The sequence below is a fragment of the Dioscorea cayenensis genome, chromosome 1, assembly GCF_009730915.1.
Source record: "Dioscorea cayenensis subsp. rotundata cultivar TDr96_F1 chromosome 1, TDr96_F1_v2_PseudoChromosome.rev07_lg8_w22 25.fasta, whole genome shotgun sequence".
In the NCBI taxonomy this organism is placed as follows: domain Eukaryota; kingdom Viridiplantae; phylum Streptophyta; class Magnoliopsida; order Dioscoreales; family Dioscoreaceae; genus Dioscorea; species Dioscorea cayenensis.
This window is the reverse complement of record NC_052471.1, coordinates 14,527,014-14,534,806: the sequence shown is the minus strand read 5'-3', so window position 1 is coordinate 14,534,806 and position 7,793 is coordinate 14,527,014. Positions and strand designations below refer to the sequence as shown.

The 7,793-nt window shown below is 35.5% G+C and overlaps 1 non-coding gene across 1 annotated transcript; it reads right to left on the bottom strand.

Moving 5' to 3' along the window:
• Positions 1 to 6,540: 6,540 nt before the first annotated feature.
• On the bottom strand, positions 6,541 to 6,647 carry LOC120267918. Its single transcript, XR_005538626.1, has one exon. It is a non-coding gene; the product is annotated as a small nucleolar RNA R71 (small nucleolar RNA).
• Positions 6,648 to 7,793: the final 1,146 nt, after the last annotated feature.

The window sequence follows — 7,793 nt, the reverse complement described above, 5'->3', positions numbered from 1 at the left end:
GGAGAATAGTTTGTCACACTCGGAAGAATGGTGGATTGGGATTAATGTGGAAGTAGAAGTGGATCATCTAAATTCCTCGTCAATGGCGAAGAGAGGAATGGAGATGCATCTGAATTCCTCATCAATGGCAAAGATGGCAATGGAGATGGATTGAAGCGCCGAAGGGAGAAAAAGTGCGTAAGTGAGTGCTAAAGAGAGAGAGAGAGAGAGAGTGAGTAAGTAAGTGACGGAATGATTTTTTTTTAAATTTAAAAGTAAAGGGGGTTTGTTAAACCGGCTCTATAGGTTAATATAAAAAAATATTTACATGATTATCAAGGTGGTTTTTTAAAACCCCCTCTAAATATGTGCTTCTAAAAATTTAAAAATGGTGTAGTGACATAAATATACAATTAGTGTTAAACATTATCCTAATAAACAAAGTATGTGTTGAGGAATGACACACCCCTTGCGCGTGTGTACCACAAGTGCACGGGTTGTCGAAGTAATAAAGTACCCTGGTGAGTGGGTAGTCGTATCTACAGGGAATAGTGCTCATAAGCACAAGAATTGCTATTTAAATATAGTTAATATGATTTAAAAGTGGTGTGAACAATATCAATGCAAATAGAAATAACGTAAAGAAGAAGGAGACGCAATAGAATAATAGGAGAGGCAATCGATAGAAAATGTGGTACCTGGACATTGCTCACCCTAGGACTATTGATTCAAGTGCAAGACCAATCATTATATCTCCTAACTGATGTCTAATAAGTCATAAAAATTCTAAGACACACGGTCCCAAACTTAAGGTCAACCATGACTAACCCTCACGCTATCCCCCGGTGGAAAGGGATACTATCGACGCCTCACACTGTGTTGGGTTGCATGAAGATTTGGGGACTCCAAGTGATAAACCCTATTCCCTAATATAGATCTAACCCTTTGGTCCAGGCGAAAGACCCCTAATCACAATTAAGCCCCAGCACTAAGGATTACTTCAACACTTCACTCTGTTTCTCGCGTAACTAAACTCCAGTGGAGTTTCTCTCTTAGCACTTCACTCTATTGTGACCGCAAAGAATTCTTGGAACGTGGAGGTATGATAAATCATATCGGAAGGGAAAGGGGACGTTCTACTATCTCTTGAATCACCCTCTCGACCCTCTCCAACCTAGCATTGTCTAACCCTCATGATGTGTCACCCATCCACAAGGATTACTAAGATAAATTCTCAACCCTAATGTCACTCTAGGGAAAAATCAATTCAACAAATATTTTAAATTGGAACTTAATTAAAAACATCAATTAAAGTAACATAATGAAAGATCAATGAAACAAAATTCTCCTAGGGTTTAGAAGTCCAAGCACGCACTGAGGTTTTAGTTCTCCATGGAGCAAGATATAATCAATAATGAAATCAAATGTTAAAGCATGCAATCCATAGGTAAAATCCCCTTGTAGTCCGTATCGATGATCTCATGGAGTTACCTCGTGTTCTCCAAGGGTTCCCTAATCAAGCCTAAGGCACACCTCGCCGAATCGATGCCGATGAAAGCTCCCCAATAACTATCTTCTGAAGGAACATAGTGTCAAAGGCCGTAGAACTACCCCAAGGACCTAGCCAAAGCCTCTCCAAACCTTAGCCGTGAGTGCCTCCAATGATGGGGAAAAGATGAGAAAAGGATTCTTTAAAACGTCTGAAATTGCTGCTTTTACAGGGGCTAAAATCGGGCATCCACACAGTCGTGTGGAATTTCCACACGCCCGTGTGAATTTCCAGGAATCTGTTTTCGATGATCTATGAACAGTAATTGCGACAGTGATTTTGCTGCAATAAACTGCTATAGTACTTCACCAAAATACTCCTGAATCCACACTTTTCATCGAGGCCACATAAATGGGCACACATCCATGCGGTAAATCGCGTTGTGTCTTCAACACAAGCCACATTGACGAAGATCTTGTTAGCATTGCACAAGTTGGAACACATAAATGTGACTGCCTTTGTACCCCTCAAATTTGTATGTTCTCTCGAGCACAATGGAGGTTGGCACACACTCACATGTCTTTGAGCACAACTTGTGTCTTCACGTTTGTTCAATCCAAGACTTCATCAAAAATTGCATCCACGATCTACTTTTGGTTCCTTTCTTCCACATTTGTCTCCACAACCCTTCATGCACAAAAGAACACAAATACACATGCATAAGCGATAAAATCTGAGAAAAGTAATGCTCAATGTAAGAAAAGAATACTTCGTATTACTAATACACAAGTAGTTATCAAGGAATCTATATAGTAATATATAAATATATTGTAGATATACTATAGAAATACTATATTAGTATTTTTCACCCATTGTTCATCAGGTCCCGTATGTGAGGAGTTGTATTATCCACCATTGTAAGGCAGAGCCTAATTGCCAGTGTGTTAGCCCTCTCCACATGGTAAATTTCTAAGGGGTCGATAATCCACTATAACTTATGCACCACTTTACCTAGCTATCCATTTGACACCTTTTTGTTGGGGGTGCTTATCACCATTTATAATAATAATAATAATAATAATAATAGTAATAATAATAATGATAATAATAATAATAATCATAATAGTTGTGCCTAATCTCACAAAAGAAAAAAAAATGCCATCTATATTACATAGAGCAAAACTGTAAATGTAGTCAAGTTTTAGTTTATGTAACAATCACTACAAGAATATTCAAATTTAGAAACAAAAACTTAGAAATATAATTTATTTTGTTTTTAATTGCAACTGATTTGAAACAAAATGAAAATTTTGTTTTTAATTTAAAAACTGAATACTTTATAGTTTCTAATATGGTACTAATAGAAACATATTCGAAACGGTCATTTTAGAACATAATTTATTAAAATATTATCAAAAATCTATTTTTAATATGCTTGAAACGTATACAAAAATTATATTTTATTAAAATACCATAAAAGATCTGTTTCTAATCTATTTATAATAGAAAGAGACTATAAACGGATTTCAAAGTATTATTAAAATATTATAAAAGATCCATTTCTAATTGTTTGTAATAAAAAGGGACTAGAACTAAATTTAAAATATATTTTAATAGAAACATACGTTTAAAATATATGTTTTATTAAAATATTATAAATAATCCATTTTTAATCCGTTTCCAATAGAAACTGATATTTATTATTATTATTATTATTATTATTATTATTATTATTTTATAATATATAAATTTTCAATTTGATCAAATAAGTTACTTTCAATTATTATTATGTTAATAATATAAATAATAATTATCAAACAGTATGTTTTGAATACTATATATTACATATGTTGAAAAAAATTCTATGCATATAACTCTCTATTTGTTTATTTATACTTACAATTATTTTAATAATTCATTAAAAAAACCATAAATATATTTATATTCATCGTAAATAGTTACTCTCTCTTTAGAAATTTAACATAACAGGTCAATATATGTTAAGATATTTATATAATAATTAAAAAAAGTAAAGCACCCTTTAATTCACAACATCTGATGTAAGAGCAAGGTATTTATGCCTGAAGACATGACATTTTGATGATATCTGGCCCAATTCGAAGTCAACTCGAGAGAAAATAATAGCACCATACAGTTGATCTAAGAGATCATCCAAACGACGAATTGGATAGCGCTAGCTTATGGTGATTTTGTTAACAGCTCGAATATTAATACACATACGCCATGTCCCATCCTTTTTTGGCAGAAGCAAGGAAATAACAGCACAAGGACTCTTGCTCTCGCTAATAAAGACTTTGGCCAACAACTCTTCAAATTGTTGTTGTAACTCCTCATGTTCTCATGGACTCATTCTGTAAGCTGCCTTATTAGGGATGATAGAACCAGAAATGAAGTTAATGCAATGCTGGATACTTCGCAAAGGTGGAAGACTAAGAGGCATTTCTTCAGGAATGACATCTGAAAACTCTTGGAGTAGTGGTTGCACTATAACATGATGACTATATATCTCCATGTTGGCTTCAAGCATTACAAGAATGTACCCTTCCTTGCCATTTCCCAACTCCTTCAAAATTTCAGATTTAGAGAGCAAACAGTCCCTTTCTCCTTTAATGGTTTAGGACAACCCTCAAACCTAGTTGGAGCAAATATAATTTTGATACCATCCTTGACAAAACTGTAAGTATTCTTGCACTGGTATAACATCACATAAAACTTCATTTTCTATTGGTGAAAGGTAAACTTCAAGATAACACACCAAGAACGTTCAACAAGATAAACTTCAAACTCGGATACAAGAAAACACCAACTCAAAAGAAAACCAAACTCACAACATACACAGCCTGAAATGGTCTAGAAACTCCTCCAAACCTTCACCATGGCCATAGCTAGGTTCAGAATCATGAAGATACTAATGTCCTTGACGTTAACCCATCAGTTTAGCGTATGGTGCCTTTGGCTCTCTGATGAAATCCAATGAGGGCTCTACACTCCCACCTGAATTGGACCAAAGAAAGATCAACCGGTCTAGCATTGAACCTCTACAAAACTGGCCTTAAAGACCACCTACTTGACACACCCCTTGAGTGTGCGTATCGCAAGTGCATGGGTTGTCAAAGTAATAAAGTACCCTGGTGAGCGGGTAGTCATATCCATAGGGAATAGTGCTTGGAGACTCAAGTATTGCTATTTAACTATTGTGAAAATGATTGATGAGTTGTGTGAACAATATTAATGCAAATAAAAATAAAGAAAAGAAAAGAAAGTGCAATAGGAATAAGGAGAGGCAATCGATAAAAAATGGGGTACCCGGACATTGCTCACCCTAAGACTATTGTTTCAAGTGTAAGACTAATCGTTATGTTTCCTAAATGATGTTTAATGAGTCGTGGAAATCCAAATACACACGGTCCCAAACCTAAGGTCAATCATGACTAATTGATAAGTGCTTGTGTGATAAGAATGCAAAGTGTTCTTTCCTTATGATGAGCATTACTTTTATCAGGTTTTAGCGCTAATACTTGTGCATTTGTGTTACTTTCATGCATATAGGGTTGTGAAACTAAGTATTGAGAAAAGAAGCCAAAAGTAGATCGTAATCGCATTGTTTGGTGGAATCTTAGAAAGAACAAACGCGAAGACACAAGTGGGACTCCAAGATAAGTGAATGTGTGCCAACCTCCACGAATTCAAGTCACCACAATGGATTGGAGGGCTACAAAGGCAGTCACATTTGCATTGGTGACAAGATCTCTGCCAATGAAATTTTTGATTGAAGAAGACGTGTGATCTACGGCATAAATGTGTGCTCGTTTATGTTTGCTCGATGAAGAGTGTGGAATTAGAAGTGTTATCGCTGACTACTGTAGAAGTTACTGTTCACAGCCGGCCAAAAATGAGATTTCCAGAGAATCCACACGGGTGTGTGGAAATTCACCACGCTCGTGTGGAAATTCCACAGGCCCGTGGGAAACATCCACAGGGGCGTGTGGATGTCTGATTCCAGCCCTATTTAAGCTGCGATTTAACCCGATTTTGGGGATCTTTTTCAACTCTTCTCTTCCACTTTTCTCCATCTTTTGGGATGTCGTCTGCTAGGGTTTCAAGAGGCTTTTGGCATGTCATAGGAGTGGTTTAATGGATTTGATATTGCAATTCGCTTGGAAGAAGGTTATTGAGGGAGCTTTCATTGCCATAGATCCGGCGAGGTGTGCCAAGGCCGAACATGGGAACCCTTGGAGAAGACTCAACTACTCCACAAGACTATCGATATGAACACCGAGGGGGTTTTTCTATGGATTACTTGTTTTTACATTCGATTTTATTGTTGATTGTAACTAGCTCCATGGAGAGCTAAACTCCTTAGTTGCAAAGGCAACGGAGTGAAGCGTTGAAGTGATTTTAGCACCTAGGGCTTAATTATGACTAGGGACCTTCCGCATGGACCAAAGGGTTAGGTCTACACATAGGAATAGGGTTTATCACTTGGAATCCCTAGATCGTCTTGCAACTGTACACAGTGTGAGGTGTTGAGACTGATCGATTTCTCCACCGGGACTTGGTGTAGAGTTAGTCATGCTTGACCTTAGATTTGGGACCATGTGGCTTAGGATCTCCACGACTCATTGATGTATTAGTTAGGAAGCATAATAGTTGGTTTTACACTTGAAACGATTATCTTAGCTGGAACAGTATCCAAGTACCCCACCTCTATTGATTGCCTTATCTCTTACCTACTTGTGCTTCTTTTTCTAATTTCTTTTACTGTTGTTTACACCACACCTTATAAACACAATCATTGTTCATCTTCACTTGGTTAAGTAGCAATTTAAGTATTTTTTTACTCCCTACTCCCTGTGGATACGATACCCACTCACCTGGGAATTTATTACTTGACAAACCCGTGCACCTCTGGGTAATTGAGGGCTTTCCTATTTCCTCTCAAAGGAAGAGGCAAGTAGTAGCTTCATTCCTTGCCTAAAGCATCCATCATGACTTGGAATGAGATGGTAGAAGCTTTCCTTGCAAGATACTTTCCTCCGGGGAAGTCAGCCAAGCTTCGCAATGAGATATCGTCGTTTGTGCAGATGGAATTGGAATCATTGTTTGAGACATGGGAGCACTTCAAGGATCTCTTACGGAGGTGCCCACAACACGGATTTCCCGAATGGATGATCATTCAAACTTTCTATAATGGGTTGAATCCGAGTACAAGGCAATTGCTAGATGCTGCCGCAGGAGGTACAATGGGGAGTAAAACCCCAGAAGAAGCCCGACAATTAGTGGAAGACATGGCCATGAATAGTTATTAGTGGAATGCGCGGGAAAGGAAAATGGCCGAACTCCATGAAATAGATTTAGTCACTTCTTTGGCAGCCCAAGTGGAATCATTGAGTAAGAAGTTAGATATTCTAACTTCTAATAGAGTGATGGACGTGACTGCTTGTACTGGATGCGGTAGAGGACAAACCCCCTCCGATTGCCCGATAGCCATTGGTGGTATACCCTATGTTGAGCGAGTTGATTATGGCCTTGTTTGGATTAACTTAATAAAAAAGTGTTTTTTTTAAGTTTGGTAGAAGGACTTTTAAAAAAAGTGCTTATGAGAGTAAGTTAAGTGCTTTTCTATATTTTATGTTTGGATATGTTAATGTAGAAGCACTTTTATATATGTAAAGTTGTTTGGATATGCATTCTTGAAAGGACTTTTTTCAATGTCAAATTACTAAAATGGACCTTCATTAGTTTATTATAATAACACTAATTCTAATGCTAATATACTAACATACTAATATTAATACAAATATAATAATATTATTAATATGAATACAAATACTAATTAATATACTAATTATAATATATGAATACTAATATGAATACTAATATACAAATACAAATACAAATATACTAGCATACTAATATTAATACTAATATACTAATAATAATATTAATATACTAATAATTATAATAATACTAATATACTAATATATTAACAATAATACTAATATGAATACAAATACTAATATATTAATAATAATACTATTACTAATACAAATATACTAATATACTAGTACTAATACTAATATACTAACATACTAATACTAATATATTAATGTACTAATTCTAACACTAATACTAATGTACTATGATTATAATTATAATTATAATCATAATTATTATTATTGAAAAAACAAAAAATATAAAAGCATAGTCATTTCTTTATTTGATAAGGGTAACCTAGTAATTTAATAACTCCAAAATTGCTTCTAAGAAGTTCTTTTTCCAAAAGCACCACAAGACTAGTTTA